A 19007-nucleotide genomic window follows, 5' to 3' on the forward strand; every position below is an offset into this window, starting at 1 on the left:
TCTGTGTACTGGGCCAGCTTTACCGTCAGGCCCCCACTCCCTGGCAGGATCAGGCCGTTGATACCTGGATGGGCACGGATGGCGCTCGCCAACGGCTCTATATATAGAGCGTAGAGGAGGGGGGAGAGAGGGCAACCCTGCCTCACTCCACTTGACTGGGGAACCCAATCACTGAGGGAACCATTAATCGACACATGGCTACCAACCTCAGTATAAAGCGCATGAACCCATCCCAAGAACTTAGGCCCAAAACCTAGCCTGCTCAATACCCCAAACAGGAAGCAGTGGTCCACTCGGTCAAACGCCTTCTCCTGGTCCAAGCTAACGAGTGCCAGAGGGACATTCCTGTCCTCAGCCCAGGCGATCGCGTCCCGAATTAAATGTAAATTCCAAGTCGCAGATCGACCCGGGACCCCGCAAGTCTGGTCACTATGGACCAGGTGGGTCATGGCCTTTTTTAGGCGCTCAGTTAGGGTCTTTGCTATGATCTTTGCATCTACGCAAAGCATTGTCAGGGGTCTCCAGTTGCCAAGTTCGGCACGATCGCCCTTCTTGTACAACAAAGACAAGACCCCTGACCGCATGCTCTTGGTGAGCATGCCCTGACGCTGCACGTCCTCAGCCACTTCTAGCAGCTCCGGCCCGAGGACTTCCCAAAACGTGGAATAGAATTCCACGGGGAGTCCATCGAGACCAGGAACTTTGCGCCGGTTCATTTTGCCTAGCACCTCAGTCAGCTCGGCTAGAGTGAAGGGGGCATCTAAGCTGTCCCTTGCCTCACTGGGAAGACTAGGTTTGAGTTTAGATAAAAACTGCTCCCCTAGCTCAGGTTCGGTCTCCCTTTTCTTAAAAAGGTCACCGTAAAAACATTTAGCAACCTCCAGCATCCGGGCCGAATCGGAGACCAGGTTGCCTCCTTGGTCCCGGAGGGCAGTGAAACACTTTTCCTCACGGGCCAGTTTCACCTTATTAAAGAAGAAGGCTGTACATTTCTCATTCTCCTCCCTTTCCAAAGCCCTGGCCCAAAACAAGGAGGCCGCAGCCGATTGCTCGTGCAGGCCCCTCAGCTTAGCTTTGGCTGCCTGCACCTCCTCAAAGTTAAAAGCCCCTCCGTTGTTGTGGCGGGCATACTCCCTCTGCAGCCTGGTCTCTAGCCGTTGGATTTCGTAAAGCCTTTTAGCTTTACGCTGGCCGCAATAGTGGATAGCTAGAGCTCTAACCCTCTCTTTTACGCTCTCCCACCATGCGGCCGTGGAGACGTAGGCTGCCTTACAGCCCCGCCACGCAGTAAAATGATCCAGGAAGAGAGACCTAAAGTCTCTCTCTTCTAAGATCTCCACGTTCAGCTTCCAATAGCCCCTCCCGAAGGTAGGGGCGTCAATGGAAACTGTGGCCTCGACCGATGTATGGTCCGAGTACCACCGTGGAGACCTCAAAACCTTCCTAAAAACAACAGAGGGCGAAGCTAAAATATAATCAATACGGCTGCTGGCCCCACGACTGTTGTGCCAGGTATGGCCCGGATCTGTGGGGTTGCACGTTTTAAAACCATCAGAGAGGTTGAGGCTGCGGATCAAATTCCTAAAATGTTTAGTGCTGACATCCCCTTTCCCTTCTAAAAAAGTATTGAAGTCCCCTCCTAAAATTATGTGTCTATTAGTGACACAAAACTGGGCCAGCTCCTCAAAAAGCGCAATGCGGGACGAGGCCTCCACTGGAGCGTAAACGCACATCGCCCGGATGTGCTGACCTCTCCAGGTGGCGTCCACTCCCAAAACCCTTCCCTGCACTACAGTGAAGGTACTCACATTCTCAAAGGCCCGGTCACCAAAAAGGATGCCGACACCTGAAGAATGGACACCACCAACGCTCCAGCAGGACTTACCCCTCTTCCACGCTTGTGAGAAAAGAGCCACGTCCCGCTGGTCCCTGAGGTGGACTTCCTGCAAGAAACAGAGATTGAAAGGGGAGGATGTCAGTTCATCAAAGACCGCGGCCCTTTTGACTGGGTTCCTCAACCCTCTGACGTTAACAGTAAAAATTTTAAAACCAGCCATGGGGGGATTAAAAGAAGAATAAAACAATAAGACATTAAAACCATAAAAATTTTTAAAAACTATAAACCCTAAAACCAGCTATTAAGACCCCTGTTCCCCCTCCCCACTCATGCCCAGAATTTTCCCCAGCATGGAGTCCTCCAGGTAGGCCTGGTCGTTTGGTGAAACCTCCAGGCCCGAAAAGGTAATGTCCTCCTGGGGAAGGGCTGGGGACAACATTGACAAATTCCAACTTATATCTTCTGTTTTGGGGGCGGGGGGCGATACGACCTGTACAGGGGCCTCAGCTGGGGGCGCCGCCTCCTTGGGGGTACCTGTTGCCTCCTCTGCTTCCTTCCTCGTCTTCTTAGTTTTGTCCTTGGGGTCACCCTTCTTCTTCCTTTTGGTGACCCCGGCCCGGGCCTGCGGGGACTGCCCAGCCTGAGCCCGGGGCCCCTCAGCCCCCAACGGGGTCTTCACTGGGGACCTGGCCACTTCTTCCTGGGCCCCCACTGACCTCTCCTGAGGCCCCCCTGGCTTTGGGGCAGGGAGCAGCTCCCGGTCCGGCACCCGCCTCACCTGCCCACCACCCGCCAGAACGCCCGCATAGGAGCGCTGGGGGCAGACACGGGCCAGGTGCTCCTCGCTGCTACAGTGGCGGCAACGTTGGGGGCCCTTACAGTCCTTAGCCATGTGCCCGGGCTCAAGACAGTTACGGCACTTAAGGTCCGGGCAGTCCTCCGCCTTGTGTCCCTGGCCCTGGCACGACCGGCAGAAGGTAGGCTGACCAGTGTAGAACAGGTACCCCCTGTTGGGCCCGATGGAAAAGTAGGCTGGGGGATGAAGATATCCCCCCTTTCCATCCGGCCGCAGTCGCACCTGAAACTGGCGGCGCCCATTCCACACACCCAGCTCGTCCCGGACGTCTCTGTGTCCTGGTAAAACCTCAACGTGTTTAGTGAGGAAATGGCAGACGGCCTCCGCCGACACGTAAGGATTGAACACATGCACCGTTACCACCCGCTTGTCCGTAAACCACAAGGGCTCAACCGAGTACATATTCAAGAGCGGGTGGTCGGACTTGCTCTGCTCCAGCACCCTCCGGTATGCCTCCTCAGAGGCCAAGGTAACATCCAGAAACCTCTGGGGATGGTTCCTCTGGACGCAGATCAGGTCCTCCAGCTTAAAGCCCAGCACACCAAAGACAACCTCCCGGATGAAGAAGACCCTGTCGTGAAACTGGGCCTCTCCATCCAGGTTCCTCCAACGGAACCGGGCCGTGTTAAGCAGACCGCCACCTACCATCGGACCCGGTCCGGAGGAGGGGGTCGTCCCGGCCACTGGAGCCGCCGCTGGGGCCGTCACTGCCGTCCTGGGAGCCGTAGCTGCCATCCTCCAGCTGTGGTGCTCCGGCATCAGCCGTCCCACTCGGAGTGGAGCAAGGCGCAGTGTTCCAGAGGTCCTTCCGCCGTAGTCCAAGACGAGCTGAGCTAAAAACTAGACTAAAAAATAAAATAATAAAAGTGAATAAAAACAAACAAGGGCTGAAAAACACTAAAACAGGATACCAAGGTTCACCCCGTGGCAGCGGCGGTCAGGCCACCTGCTGGGCACGCATTAGGATCCCCTTGGTATCCGCTAAACTAAAAAACACGACGGGTAAAACGGCTAAGAAAAACGCCAAAAGTTTTTAAAAACTTGATCTTAGCCAAAAGGCCGAGAAGCGATACCCACAAATTGCGCCCCGCCGGGCGCCGGCATGCGGGATGCCGACGGAGCTGGCGCGGCTCAGCCCTCACCAGCCCCTCTGGCAGGTGTCGCCCGGCGAGTCCACGCGTGATCCAGGGAGACCACAGCCGCGCCACCGGGCACCTAACGCCAGCCGCTAAGCCGGGCCCAGTCTTCCTTTGACAGCAGCAGTGCAGCTCTGCTTGGGCAGAGCCTCCAAAAATACCATGAACTCATCGCTATCCCTCTCCACGGAAATCTTTAGTAAAAGGCGAAAGATTTATACGGGATGAAGAGAGACCCGAGTCGATATGGGGCCGCCGCCAAGCCCGTCGCCGTTAGCCGGGCCTGCGTGACGCCCCCGCTCGGAGTAGAATGCCCAGGGGCGTCGCAGCCGCCGTCCTCGGGGCCCCGACTCCTCCCTGTCCTCCTGTCCTCTCAAAAGACAGCAATCATTTTAACAAACATGAGGGGAAATTCAAAAGGCAAAGATGACATCATGCCTTACCTCAGCGCAGCTGTCCACCGCACAAACAGTGTGTCACCTTCCTTTAAAAAAAAAAAAAAAAAAAAGTCAGTCAGTCAGTCAGTCAGTCAGTTCTGCCTTTCGACAACAGGGGGCAGTAGAGGTGCACCATTCCCGGAAGCACTGCAATACCGGGTCGATGCGTGGAGCGGACGGGGCAAGCCCCACTTCCGGCTCCCTGTTCCAAAAATCCGTTTAATATGTGGTCCCCTCCATGGGGGACGTATCAGATATTAAACTGATAAGAACAGATTTTTTTTTTTTTTTTTTATTCATCTTTAATCAACATTTCTGCATACAATCTAAAACCAACACATAAAACTATAAAGACATTTATCACACTACCCATAATAAGCTAACTTCAACACTAAAAGAAATACACATATAAATCACACTCCTAACCTATTCAATCATAAAACAACAACATATATAACACATATTATAAAACAATCATATAATACCACATACATAAAACTTCTAAAATACTTCAACCCTACAACACCATTACAACACACGTTAAAACAGTATTAAATACATAAATACAGCAGAAATCCTAAAATGTTTAAAAAGGTAAAACACTATCATCATCACCAAAATCCCCATTAAAACTAAGGTCCCCCCCCGACTCGGCAGCAACTAAAAAAGAGCGTTCATTAGCAAAGTCCTGCTGCCCTGCATAAAAACGTCTCTCTTGGGGGGAGACCAAAACACTTTGCAGATCCATTTGCTCTAAGGGGAAGATCGCTTCTCGGCCTAAAGCAGTGTCCTCGTTCCTCCGGGCCTTCTTCCTCCTCCTGCATTGGACAAACCTGGAGGGAGAGGTTGCGCGCTTTTCAGCCACGGCCACTTGACCCTTACCAGGGGACTCCACCGAAGCGCTGGAGGCCGTGGACTCCCCATCGGCACCGGCGAAGGGCTGTTCCTCGCTGTTCTCAGCTCCCCTCTCGGCTCCCCCGTGCATCTCAGCGCAGCCCGGCAGTGCCTGCTGTCGGGCCCCGTCCACAGCCGAACCCCGAGCAACGGCGTCGGCCCAGGACGGTTTGCGCTGAGGGCAGCTCCGAGCCAGATGGTCCTCACCTCTGCACAGGTTACACCGGAGGGGGCCCTTGCAGTCCTTCGCCAGGTGACCGACGTCCAGGCATCTCCAGCACTTCATGGTGGTACAGGAGTCCGCGGTGTGGCCCAGGCCGTGGCACAAGCGGCAGGAGGAGGGTTGCCCGGAGTAAAAAAGGTAGCCCTTGCAACGACCTATAATAAAATAAGCAGGTGGGTGGCTATACCCGTCAGGGGAGCTAGCGTCGGGGCGCAGGCACACCCGGAACTGCCTGCGCCCAGTCCAGACACCCAGCTGGTCTCTCACGTCCCTGTGCCCAGGGACCACGTCGACAAACCTGCCCAGGAAGGCAGCCACCGCTTCAGCTGGAACGAAGGGGTCCAAGACGTGGACGGTGATCACTCTCCGGTCCAGCTTCCACAGTGGCTCCACGTCATAGAACATCCGGCGAAGCTCTTCCTCCAAGCGGCTGCATGCAGCCAACATCCTCTTGTAGCCCTCTTCCGTAGTGCAAGTCACATAGAAGAAGGCCGAAGACTGGTTGCGCTGCACACAGATGATGTCTTCCATGGTGAGTCCCAGGAGGCCGAAGAGCACCTCCCGGATGAAGCTCAGTCTCTCCGGGAAACTCTCCGGTTCCTCCTGGTGAGTCCACTTGAAGGCTGCTGTATGCCGGATGACTACGACGGTCCTGTGTGGGCTCCCGGACATCCTGGCGATGGTGGGCAAGAGAGTCCTCGGGAGCCGGGCAGGGAGTCGACGTGTCCTAGCTGGGTGCCTAAACTAATAAAAGCTGGAAATAAAACCCCAAGCTCACCCTGCGGGAACGGCGGTCAAGCCACCCGAACCTGCACGTTAGGCTTGCAAGGGCTACCCAAAATAAAAAAAGCGCTAAAAGGAGACAACAGCTAGCCCCGTGGCAGCGGCGGTCAAGCCACCTGCTGGTCACGCTTTAGGTTCGCTGTTGCCTCCACTAAAAAACCTGGCAATAAAAATCCCTCCAAAAAGCAGCACTTGATCTTAGCCAAAAGGCCGAGAAGCGATACCCACAAATTGCGCCCCGCCGGGCGCCGGCATGCGGGATGCCGACGGAGCTGGCGCGGCTCAGCCCTCACCAGCCCCTCTGGCAGGTGTCGCCCGGCGAGTCCACGCGTGATCCAGGGAGACCACAGCCGCGCCACCGGGCACCTAACGCCAGCCGCTAAGCCGGGCCCAGTCTTCCTTTGACAGCAGCAGTGCAGCTCTGCTTGGGCAGAGCCTCCAAAAATACCATGAACTCATCGCTATCCCTCTCCACGGAAATCTTTAGTAAAAGGCGAAAGATTTATACGGGATGAAGAGAGACCCGAGTCGATATGGGGCCGCCGCCAAGCCCGTCGCCGTTAGCCGGGCCTGCGTGACGCCCCCGCTCGGAGTAGAATGCCCAGGGGCGTCGCAGCCGCCGTCCTCGGGGCCCCGACTCCTCCCTGTCCTCCTGTCCTCTCAAAAGACAGCAATCATTTTAACAAACATGAGGGGAAATTCAAAAGGCAAAGATGACATCATGCCTTACCTCAGCGCAGCTGTCCACCGCACAAACAGTGTGTCACCTTCCTTTAAAAAAAAAAAAAAAAAAAAAAAAAAAAGAAAAACGGCGGGAAACGGGGGCCACACACAGACAGGGCCCCCCCCCTCACAGCACTCAGTCTATTAGTCACTCACTCACTCACTCAGTCAGTCAGTCAGTCAGTCAGTCAGTCAGTCAGTCAGTCAGTTCTGCCTTTCGACAACAGGGGGCAGTAGAGGTGCACCATTCCCGGAAGCACTGCAATACCGGGTCGATGCGTGGAGCGGACGGGGCAAGCCCCACTTCCGGCTCCCTGTTCCAAAAATCCGTTTAATATGTGGTCCCCTCCATGGGGGACGTATCAGATATTAAACTGATAAGAACAGATTTTTTTTTTTTTTTTTACCAGTCAGAGTTGGATACCCGTCGCTTCATCAACTCGGCCAACCTTCACTCATCATTCCGGCTATTTCAAATTCAATTACAATTTTTATTTCAATCAATAAAATATTACAATTATAATCTCCTTAAAAGGATTTCAAACAAGACATTAACACACCGTTAAAATTCAGCCCATATCAGAGTTTAAAATTTAAATATAAAATACATAAACCACACCAGACATTCAATAAATAAGCAAATATTAATCAAAAACCATTGAGTGTCAGTGGTTATTTTCAAAATCACCCCCAGGCTTAAAATCCCATTGCAAAGGGTTTCCGATCCTTGTGAACTTTATGGTGTGACACTGAAAAAAAAAACATTAACGCACCACCAAGAAAGGCACAGTATAAGGTGCGTGCGTTCACAACTCACGTGCCACACCGACCTTCCTGGATGGAGCTCGTACTCACCAAGATGTTAGTGGGGCTATGGCCGCAGAAGGCCCTTCCACCTTTCCTTGGCCTCGTGATAGCCCCACTGGATGATGTCCCGCTCCATCCTGAAATCCAAGTCCGCCACAATCTTTCGATATAATCCCCAGGCCCTCAAATCTGCCCCTTTATGGATGAGTGCCGACCTTGCATTCCAAAGTTCACGTTTGGTCATGCTGATCAGCAGCCACATCCGGGGCGGGAAGGGAGTCTGAGGACCTTGGGGCCACCCCATCATCACCTTATCGTAGGACAACACAAACTGCGGGTCTAGTTTCCTGCACAGGCCTTGCACTGATCTCCAGACCTCCCTGGCATACCCACAGTCCCAAAAGGCGTGCCTGAGGGTCTCCTCCTCTGAGCACTCGGGACGTGGGCAGCCTGAGTGTCTGGTCAGCTTGTGCCTGTACAGTACATCCCTGACCGGCAGCTTACCATGCACACACTGCCAGTTCAGGTCCTGCAGCCGGTTATCCAACCCCTTGGGCTGGATCCTGGTCCAGGTGTCCTTCTCCAGGCCCAGCACAGCACGGGTTCCCCTCTTCACCAGCACAGCCCGATACAGGGCTCGGTGCCTGGTGAGGGTCCCTGGGGGGAGACCTGCCGGAAGAGACTTACTCCACTTAATAGCATGGTGATAGTGGGTCGGCAGCGTCTCCGCCTTGGGCCCGGCGTTGGACCACGACGTCAACAGACGTCTCATGGGCAGGGCCAGCCACAAGTGAACAAAATACTGGTGGGGGTGTTCTAGGGGAGCCACCAGACGTGCACAGATCTGGGAGAAGAACAGGCAGTCAAGCTTGAGAGGGAAGTCAGGAACATCCCTCCCCCCACTGTCCTTTCCAAGGTACATCACTTCCCTCCTCACATACTCATACCTGCCGCCCCAAACAAGGTTAAACACATCCTTAGTTAAGCCTCTCCGCATGAAGCGGGGCATGGGGAACACATGGGCGAGGTAGAGGAGGGTGGGAAGGATATCAACCTTCAAGGCGAGAACCTTACCCAGGAAGGACAGGGACCTGGCCTTCCACATCCCCATCTTCCGCCTGGCGATCGTCAAACGCTCTTCCCAGTTTACCCGGGCAGCACCTTTCGAAAGAAAGTTAACCCCCAACACCTTGAGAGGGCCGCCGCAGAGAGTGAGCCCCCCCGGGACGTCCTCTCTCGCCTTCCAGCTGCCAAAGTACTTGACCACCGACTTGCTCAGGTTAAGTGCAGCCCCGGAGGCCTTCCCGAACGCCTGCACCAAGCCCAGGGCGTGACCGAGCGCATGGTCCGAGCACACAAACAGAGTGGTATCGTCTGCGTACTGGGCCAGCTTTACCGTCAGGCCCCCACTCCCTGGCAGGATCAGGCCGTTGATACCTGGATGGGCACGGATGGCGCTCGCCAACGGCTCTATATATAGAGCGTAGAGGAGGGGGGAGAGAGGGCAACCCTGCCTCACTCCACTTGACTGGGGAACCCAATCACTGAGGGAACCATTAATCGACACATGGCTACCAACCTCAGTATAAAGCGCATGAACCCATCCCAAGAACTTAGGCCCAAAACCTAGCCTGCTCAATACCCCAAACAGGAAGCAGTGGTCCACTCGGTCAAACGCCTTCTCCTGGTCCAAGCTAACGAGTGCCAGAGGGACATTCCTGTCCTCAGCCCAGGCGATCGCGTCCCGAATTAAATGTAAATTCCAAGTCGCAGATCGACCCGGGACCCCGCAAGTCTGGTCACTATGGACCAGGTGGGTCATGGCCTTTTTTAGGCGCTCAGTTAGGGTCTTTGCTATGATCTTTGCATCTACGCAAAGCATTGTCAGGGGTCTCCAGTTGCCAAGTTCGGCACGATCGCCCTTCTTGTACAACAAAGACAAGACCCCTGACCGCATGCTCTTGGTGAGCATGCCCTGACGCTGCACGTCCTCAGCCACTTCTAGCAGCTCCGGCCCGAGGACTTCCCAAAACGTGGAATAGAATTCCACGGGGAGTCCATCGAGACCAGGAACTTTGCGCCGGTTCATTTTGCCTAGCACCTCAGTCAGCTCGGCTAGAGTGAAGGGGGCATCTAAGCTGTCCCTTGCCTCACTGGGAAGACTAGGTTTGAGTTTAGATAAAAACTGCTCCCCTAGCTCAGGTTCGGTCTCCCTTTTCTTAAAAAGGTCACCGTAAAAACATTTAGCAACCTCCAGCATCCGGGCCGAATCGGAGACCAGGTTGCCTCCTTGGTCCCGGAGGGCAGTGAAACACTTTTCCTCACGGGCCAGTTTCACCTTATTAAAGAAGAAGGCTGTACATTTCTCATTCTCCTCCCTTTCCAAAGCCCTGGCCCAAAACAAGGAGGCCGCAGCCGATTGCTCGTGCAGGCCCCTCAGCTTAGCTTTGGCTGCCTGCACCTCCTCAAAGTTAAAAGCCCCTCCGTTGTTGTGGCGGGCATACTCCCTCTGCAGCCTGGTCTCTAGCCGTTGGATTTCGTAAAGCCTTTTAGCTTTACGCTGGCCGCAATAGTGGATAGCTAGAGCTCTAACCCTCTCTTTTACGCTCTCCCACCATGCGGCCGTGGAGACGTAGGCTGCCTTACAGCCCCGCCACGCAGTAAAATGATCCAGGAAGAGAGACCTAAAGTCTCTCTCTTCTAAGATCTCCACGTTCAGCTTCCAATAGCCCCTCCCGAAGGTAGGGGCGTCAATGGAAACTGTGGCCTCGACCGATGTATGGTCCGAGTACCACCGTGGAGACCTCAAAACCTTCCTAAAAACAACAGAGGGCGAAGCTAAAATATAATCAATACGGCTGCTGGCCCCACGACTGTTGTGCCAGGTATGGCCCGGATCTGTGGGGTTGCACGTTTTAAAACCATCAGAGAGGTTGAGGCTGCGGATCAAATTCCTAAAATGTTTAGTGCTGACATCCCCTTTCCCTTCTAAAAAAGTATTGAAGTCCCCTCCTAAAATTATGTGTCTATTAGTGACACAAAACTGGGCCAGCTCCTCAAAAAGCGCAATGCGGGACGAGGCCTCCACTGGAGCGTAAACGCACATCGCCCGGATGTGCTGACCTCTCCAGGTGGCGTCCACTCCCAAAACCCTTCCCTGCACTACAGTGAAGGTACTCACATTCTCAAAGGCCCGGTCACCAAAAAGGATGCCGACGCCTGAAGAATGGACACCACCAACGCTCCAGCAGGACTTACCCCTCTTCCACGCTTGTGAGAAAAGAGCCACGTCCCGCTGGTCCCTGAGGTGGACTTCCTGCAAGAAACAGAGATTGAAAGGGGAGGATGTCAGTTCATCAAAGACCGCGGCCCTTTTGACTGGGTTCCTCAACCCTCTGACGTTAACAGTAAAAATTTTAAAACCAGCCATGGGGGGATTAAAAGAAGAATAAAACAATAAGACATTAAAACCATAAAAATTTTTAAAAACTATAAACCCTAAAACCAGCTATTAAGACCCCTGTTCCCCCTCCCCACTCATGCCCAGAATTTTCCCCAGCATGGAGTCCTCCAGGTAGGCCTGGTCGTTTGGTGAAACCTCCAGGCCCGAAAAGGTAATGTCCTCCTGGGGAAGGGCTGGGGACAACATTGACAAATTCCAACTTATATCTTCTGTTTTGGGGGCGGGGGGCGATACGACCTGTACAGGGGCCTCAGCTGGGGGCGCCGCCTCCTTGGGGGTACCTGTTGCCTCCTCTGCTTCCTTCCTCGTCTTCTTAGTTTTGTCCTTGGGGTCACCCTTCTTCTTCCTTTTGGTGACCCCGGCCCGGGCCTGCGGGGACTGCCCAGCCTGAGCCCGGGGCCCCTCAGCCCCCAACGGGGTCTTCACTGGGGACCTGGCCACTTCTTCCTGGGCCCCCACTGACCTCTCCTGAGGCCCCCCTGGCTTTGGGGCAGGGAGCAGCTCCCGGTCCGGCACCCGCCTCACCTGCCCACCACCCGCCAGAACGCCCGCATAGGAGCGCTGGGGGCAGACACGGGCCAGGTGCTCCTCGCTGCTACAGTGGCGGCAACGTTGGGGGCCCTTACAGTCCTTAGCCATGTGCCCGGGCTCAAGGCAGTTACGGCACTTAAGGTCCGGGCAGTCCTCCGCCTTGTGTCCATGGCCCTGGCACGACCGGCAGAAGGTAGGCTGACCAGTGTAGAACAGGTACCCCCTGTTGGGCCCGATGGAAAAGTAGGCTGGGGGATGAAGATATCCCCCCTTTCCATCCGGCCGCAGTCGCACCTGAAACTGGCGGCGCCCATTCCACACACCCAGCTCGTCCCGGACGTCTCTGTGTCCTGGTAAAACCTCAACGTGTTTAGTGAGGAAATGGCAGACGGCCTCCGCCGACACGTAAGGATTGAACACATGCACCGTTACCACCCGCTTGTCCGTAAACCACAAGGGCTCAACCGAGTACATATTCAAGAGCGGGTGGTCGGACTTGCTCTGCTCCAGCACCCTCCGGTATGCCTCCTCAGAGGCCAAGGTAACATCCAGAAACCTCTGGGGATGGTTCCTCTGGACGCAGATCAGGTCCTCCAGCTTAAAGCCCAGCACACCAAAGACAACCTCCCGGATGAAGAAGACCCTGTCGTGAAACTGGGCCTCTCCATCCAGGTTCCTCCAACGGAACCGGGCCGTGTTAAGCAGACCGCCACCTACCATCGGACCCGGTCCGGAGGAGGGGGTCGTCCCGGCCACTGGAGCCGCCGCTGGGGCCGTCACTGCCGTCCTGGGAGCCGTAGCTGCCATCCTCCAGCTGGGGTGCTCCGGCATCAGCCGTCCCACTCGGAGTGGAGCAAGGCGCAGTGTTCCAGAGGTCCTTCCGCCGTAGTCCAAGACGAGCTGAGCTAAAAACTAGACTAAAAAATAAAATAATAAAAGTGAATAAAAACAAACAAGGGCTGAAAAACACTAAAACAGGATACCAAGGTTCACCCCGTGGCAGCGGCGGTCAGGCCACCTGCTGGGCACGCATTAGGATCCCCTTGGTATCCGCTAAACTAAAAAACACGACGGGTAAAACGGCTAAGAAAAACGCCAAAAGTTTTTAAAAACTTGATCTTAGCCAAAAGGCCGAGAAGCGATACCCACAAATTGCGCCCCGCCGGGCGCCGGCATGCGGGATGCCGACGGAGCTGGCGCGGCTCAGCCCTCACCAGCCCCTCTGGCAGGTGTCGCCCGGCGAGTCCACGCGTGATCCAGGGAGACCACAGCCGCGCCACCGGGCACCTAACGCCAGCCGCTAAGCCGGGCCCAGTCTTCCTTTGACAGCAGCAGTGCAGCTCTGCTTGGGCAGAGCCTCCAAAAATACCATGAACTCATCGCTATCCCTCTCCACGGAAATCTTTAGTAAAAGGCGAAAGATTTATACGGGATGAAGAGAGACCCGAGTCGATATGGGGCCGCCGCCAAGCCCGTCGCCGTTAGCCGGGCCTGCGTGACGCCCCCGCTCGGAGTAGAATGCCCAGGGGCGTCGCAGCCGCCGTCCTCGGGGCCCCGACTCCTCCCTGTCCTCCTGTCCTCTCAAAAGACAGCAATCATTTTAACAAACATGAGGGGAAATTCAAAAGGCAAAGATGACATCATGCCTTACCTCAGCGCAGCTGTCCACCGCACAAACAGTGTGTCACCTTCCTTTAAAAAAAAAAAAAAAAAAAAAAAAGAAAAACGGCGGGAAACGGGGGCCACGCACAGACAGGGCCCCCCCCCTCACAGCACTCAGTCAGTCAGTCAGTCAGTCAGTTCTGCCTTTCGACAACAGGGGGCAGTAGAGGTGCACCATTCCCGGAAGCACTGCAATACCGGGTCGATGCGTGGAGCGGACGGGGCAAGCCCCACTTCCGGCTCCCTGTTCCAAAAATCCGTTTAATATGTGGTCCCCTCCATGGGGGACGTATCAGATATTAAACTGATAAGAACAGATTTTTTTTTTTTTTTTTTTTTTTTACCAGTCAGAGTTGGATACCCGTCGCTTCATCAACTCGGCCAACCTTCACTCATCATTCCGGCTATTTCAAATTCAATTACAATTTTTATTTCAATCAATAAAATATTACAATTATAATCTCCTTAAGAGGATTTCAAACAAGACATTAACACACCGTTAAAATTCAGCCCATATCAGAGTTTAAAATTTAAATATAAAATACATAAACCACACCAGACATTCAATAAATAAGCAAATATTAATCAAAAACCATTGAGTGTCAGTGGTTATTTTCAAAATCACCCCCAGGCTTAAAATCCCATTGCAAAGGGTTTCCGATCCTTGTGAACTTTATGGTGTGACACTGAAAAAAAACATTAACGCACCACCAAGAAAGGCACAGTATAAGGTGCGTGCGTTCACAACTCACGTGCCACACCGACCTTCCTGGATGGAGCTCGTACTCACCAAGATGTTAGTGGGGCTATGGCCGCAGAAGGCCCTTCCACCTTTCCTTGGCCTCGTGGTAGCCCCACTGGATGATGTCCCGCTCCATCCTGAAATCCAAGTCCGCCACAATCTTTCGATATAATCCCCAGGCCCTCAAATCTGCCCCTTTATGGATGAGTGCCGACCTTGCATTCCAAAGTTCACGTTTGGTCATGCTGATCAGCAGCCACATCCGGGGCGGGAAGGGAGCCTGAGGACCTTGGGGCCACCCCATCATCACCTTATCGTAGGACAACACAAACTGCGGGTCTAGTTTCCTGCACAGGCCTTGCACTGATCTCCAGACCTCCCTGGCATACCCACAGTCCCAAAAGGCGTGCCTGAGGGTCTCCTCCTCTGAGCACTCGGGACGTGGGCAGCCTGAGTGTCTGGTCAGCTTGTGCCTGTACAGTACATCCCTGACCGGCAGCTTACCATGCACACACTGCCAGTTCAGGTCCTGCAGCCGGTTATCCAACCCCTTGGGCTGGATCCTGGTCCAGGTGTCCTTCTCCAGGCCCAGCACAGCACGGGTTCCCCTCTTCACCAGCACAGCCCGATACAGGGCTCGGTGCCTGGTGAGGGTCCCTGGGGGGAGACCTGCCGGAAGAGACTTACTCCACTTAATAGCATGGTGATAGTGGGTCGGCAGCGTCTCCGCCTTGGGCCCGGCGTTGGACCACGACGTCAACAGACGTCTCATGGGCAGGGCCAGCCACAAGTGAACAAAATACTGGTGGGGGTGTTCTAGGGGAGCCACCAGACGTGCACAGATCTGGGAGAAGAACAGGCAGTCAAGCTTGAGAGGGAAGTCAGGAACATCCCTCCCCCCACTGTCCTTTCCAAGGTACATCACTTCCCTCCTCACGTACTCATACCTGCCGCCCCAAACAAGGTTAAACACATCCTTAGTTAAGCCTCTCCGCATGAAGCGGGGCATGGGGAACACATGGGCGAGGTAGAGGAGGGTGGGAAGGATATCAACCTTCAAGGCGAGAACCTTACCCAGGAAGGACAGGGACCTGGCCTTCCACATCCCCATCTTCCGCCTGGCGATCGTCAAACGCTCTTCCCAGTTTACCCGGGCAGCACCTTTCGAAAGAAAGTTAACCCCCAACACCTTGAGAGGGCCGCCGCAGAGAGTGAGCCCCCCCGGGACGTCCTCTCTCGCCTTCCAGCTGCCAAAGTACTTGACCACCGACTTGCTAAGGTTAAGTGCAGCCCCGGAGGCCTTCCCGAACGCCTGCACCAAGCCCAGGGCGTGACCGAGCGCATGGTCCGAGCACACAAACAGAGTGGTATCGTCTGCGTACTGGGCCAGCTTTACCGTCAGGCCCCCACTCCCTGGCAGGATCAGGCCGTTGATACCTGGATGGGCACGGATGGCGCTCGCCAGCGGCTCTATATATAGAGCGTAGAGGAGGGGGGAGAGAGGGCAACCCTGCCTCACTCCACTTGACTGGGGAACCCAATCACTGAGGGAACCATTAATCGACACATGGCTACCAACCTCAGTATAAAGCGCATGAACCCATCCCAAGAACTTAGGCCCAAAACCTAGCCTGCTCAATACCCCAAACAGGAAGCAGTGGTCCACTCGGTCAAACGCCTTCTCCTGGTCCAAGCTAACGAGTGCCAGAGGGACATTCCTGTCCTCAGCCCAGGCGATCGCGTCCCGAATTAAATGTAAATTCCAAGTCGCAGATCGACCCGGGACCCCGCAAGTCTGGTCACTATGGACCAGGTGGGTCATGGCCTTTTTTAGGCGCTCAGTTAGGGTCTTTGCTATGATCTTTGCATCTACGCAAAGCATTGTCAGGGGTCTCCAGTTGCCAAGTTCGGCACGATCGCCCTTCTTGTACAACAAAGACAAGACCCCTGACCGCATGCTCTTGGTGAGCATGCCCTGACGCTGCACGTCCTCAGCCACTTCTAGCAGCTCCGGCCCGAGGACTTCCCAAAACGTGGAATAGAATTCCACGGGGAGTCCATCGAGACCAGGAACTTTGCGCCGGTTCATTTTGCCTAGCACCTCAGTCAGCTCGGCTAGAGTGAAGGGGGCATCTAAGCTGTCCCTTGCCTCACTGGGAAGACTAGGTTTGAGTTTAGATAAAAACTGCTCCCCTAGCTCAGGTTCGGTCTCCCTTTTCTTAAAAAGGTCACCGTAAAAACATTTAGCAACCTCCAGCATCCGGGCCGAATCGGAGACCAGGTTGCCTCCTTGGTCCCGGAGGGCAGTGAAACACTTTTCCTCACGGGCCAGTTTCACCTTATTAAAGAAGAAGGCTGTACATTTCTCATTCTCCTCCCTTTCCAAAGCCCTGGCCCAAAACAAGGAGGCCGCAGCCGATTGCTCGTGCAGGCCCCTCAGCTTAGCTTTGGCTGCCTGCACCTCCTCAAAGTTAAAAGCCCCTCCGTTGTTGTGGCGGGCATACTCCCTCTGCAGCCTGGTCTCTAGCCGTTGGATTTCGTAAAGCCTTTTAGCTTTACGCTGGCCGCAATAGTGGATAGCTAGAGCTCTAACCCTCTCTTTTACGCTCTCCCACCATGCGGCCGTGGAGACGTAGGCTGCCTTACAGCCCCGCCACGCAGTAAAATGATCCAGGAAGAGAGACCTAAAGTCTCTCTCTTCTAAGATCTCCACGTTCAGCTTCCAATAGCCCCTCCCGAAGGTAGGGGCGTCAATGGAAACTGTGGCCTCGACCGATGTATGGTCCGAGTACCACCGTGGAGACCTCAAAACCTTCCTAAAAACAACAGAGGGCGAAGCTAAAATATAATCAATACGGCTGCTGGCCCCACGACTGTTGTGCCAGGTATGGCCCGGATCTGTGGGGTTGCACGTTTTAAAACCATCAGAGAGGTTGAGGCTGCGGATCAAATTCCTAAAATGTTTAGTGCTGACATCCCCTTTCCCTTCTAAAAAAGTATTGAAGTCCCCTCCTAAAATTATGTGTCTATTAGTGACACAAAACTGGGCCAGCTCCTCAAAAAGCGCAATGCGGGACGAGGCCTCCACTGGAGCGTAAACGCACATCGCCCGGATGTGCTGACCTCTCCAGGTGGCGTCCACTCCCAAAACCCTTCCCTGCACTACAGTGAAGGTACTCACATTCTCAAAGGCCCGGTCACCAAAAAGGATGCCGACGCCTGAAGAATGGACACCACCAACGCTCCAGCAGGACTTACCCCTCTTCCACGCTTGTGAGAAAAGAGCCACGTCCCGCTGGTCCCTGAGGTGGACTTCCTGCAAGAAACAGAGATTGAAAGGGGAGGATGTCAGTTCATCAAAGACCGCGGCCCTTTTGACTGGGTTCCTCAACCCTCTGACGTTAACAGTAAAAATTTTAAAATCAGCCATGGGGGGATTAAAAAAAGAATAAAACAATAAGAAATTAAAACCATAAAAATTTTAAAAACTATAAACCCTAAAACCAGCTATTAAGACCCCTGTTCCCCCTCCCCGCTCATGCCCAGAATTTTCCCCAGCATGGAGTCCTCCAGGTAGGCCTGGTCGTTTGGTGAAACCTCCAGGCCCGAAAAGGTAATGTCCTCCTGGGGAAGGGCTGGGGACAACATTGACAAATTCCAACTTATATCTTCTGTTTTGGGGGCGGGGGGCGATACGACCTGTACAGGGGCCTCAGCTGGGGGCGCCGCCTCCTTGGGGGTACCTGTTGCCTCCTCTGCTTCCTTCCTCGTCTTCTTAGTTTTGTCCTTGGGGTCACCCTTCTTCTTCCTTTTGGTGACCCCGGCCCGGGCCTGCGGGGACTGCCCAGCCTGAGCCCGGGGCCCCTCAGCCCCCAACGGGGTCTTCACTGGGGACCTGGCCACTTCTTCCTGGGCCCCCACTGACCTCTCCTGAGGCCCCCCTGGCTTTGGGGCAGGGAGCAGCTCCCGGTCCGGCACCCGCCTCACCTGCCCACCACCCGCCAGAACGCCCGCATAGGAGCGCTGGGGGCAGACACGGGCCAGGTGCTCCTCGCTGCTACAGTGGCGGCAACGTTGGGGGCCCTTACAGTCCTTAGCCATGTGCCCGGGCTCAAGGCAGTTACGGCACTTAAGGTCCGGGCAGTCCTCCGCCTTGTGTCCATGGCCCTGGCACGACCGGCAGAAGGTAGGCTGTCCAGTGTAGAACAGGTACCCCCTGTTGGGCCCGATGGAAAAGTAGGCTGGGGGATGAAGATATCCCCCCTTTCCATCCGGCCGCAGTCGCACCTGAAACTGGCGGCGCCCATTCCACACACCCAGCTCGTCCCGGACGTCTCTGTGTCCTGGTAAAACCTCAACGTGTTTAGTGAGGAAATGGCAGACGGCCTCCGCCGACACGTAAGGATTGAACACATGCACCGTTACCACCCGCTTGTCCGTAAACCACAAGGGCTCAACCGAGTACATATTCAAGAGCGGGTGGTCGGACTTGCTCTGCTCCAGCACCCTCCGGTATGCCTCCTCAGAGGCCAAGGTAACATCCAGAAACCTCTGGGGATGGTTCCTCTGGACGCAGATCAGGTCCTCCAGCTTAAAGCCCAGCACACCAAACACCACCTCCCGGATGAAGAAGACCCTGTCGTGAAACTGGGCCTCTCCATCCAGGTTCCTCCAACGGAACCGGGCCGTGTTAAGCAGACCGCCACCTACCATCGGACCCGGTCCGGAGGAGGGGGTCGTCCCGGCCACTGGAGCCGCCGCTGGGGCCGTCACTGCCGTCCTGGGAGCCGTAGCTGCCGTCCTCCAGCTGGGGTGCTCCGGCATCAGCCGTCCCACTCGGAGTGGAGCAAGGCGCAGTGTTCCAGAGGTCCTTCCGCCGTAGTCCAAGACGGGCTGAGCTAAAAACTAGACTA

General features: G+C 55.0%; 5 non-coding genes and 1 pseudogene across 5 annotated transcripts; all 6 read right to left on the reverse strand.

Moving 5' to 3' along the window:
* Positions 1–3959: 3959 nt before the first annotated feature.
* LOC140580064 (U5 spliceosomal RNA) lies at positions 3960–4073 on the reverse strand. Its single transcript, XR_011983840.1, has one exon. It is a non-coding gene; the product is annotated as a U5 spliceosomal RNA (small nuclear RNA).
* A 315-nt stretch (positions 4074–4388) lies between these two features.
* Positions 4389–4615, reverse strand: LOC140579916 (U2 spliceosomal RNA; annotated as a pseudogene).
* A 1968-nt stretch (positions 4616–6583) lies between these two features.
* On the reverse strand, positions 6584–6697 carry LOC140580065 (U5 spliceosomal RNA). The gene has a single exon (XR_011983841.1). It is a non-coding gene; the product is annotated as a U5 spliceosomal RNA (small nuclear RNA).
* Positions 6698–7123: 426 nt separating this feature from the next.
* Positions 7124–7311, reverse strand: LOC140579955 (U2 spliceosomal RNA). Its single transcript, XR_011983747.1, has one exon. It is a non-coding gene; the product is annotated as a U2 spliceosomal RNA (small nuclear RNA).
* Positions 7312–13028: 5717 nt separating this feature from the next.
* Positions 13029–13142, reverse strand: LOC140580066 (U5 spliceosomal RNA). The gene has a single exon (XR_011983842.1). It is a non-coding gene; the product is annotated as a U5 spliceosomal RNA (small nuclear RNA).
* Positions 13143–13516: 374 nt separating this feature from the next.
* Positions 13517–13707, reverse strand: LOC140579965 (U2 spliceosomal RNA). Its single transcript, XR_011983756.1, has one exon. It is a non-coding gene; the product is annotated as a U2 spliceosomal RNA (small nuclear RNA).
* Positions 13708–19007: the final 5300 nt, after the last annotated feature.

The sequence above is a fragment of the Paramormyrops kingsleyae genome, chromosome 18 (assembly GCF_048594095.1).
Source record: "Paramormyrops kingsleyae isolate MSU_618 chromosome 18, PKINGS_0.4, whole genome shotgun sequence".
NCBI lineage: Eukaryota > Metazoa > Chordata > Actinopteri > Osteoglossiformes > Mormyridae > Paramormyrops > Paramormyrops kingsleyae.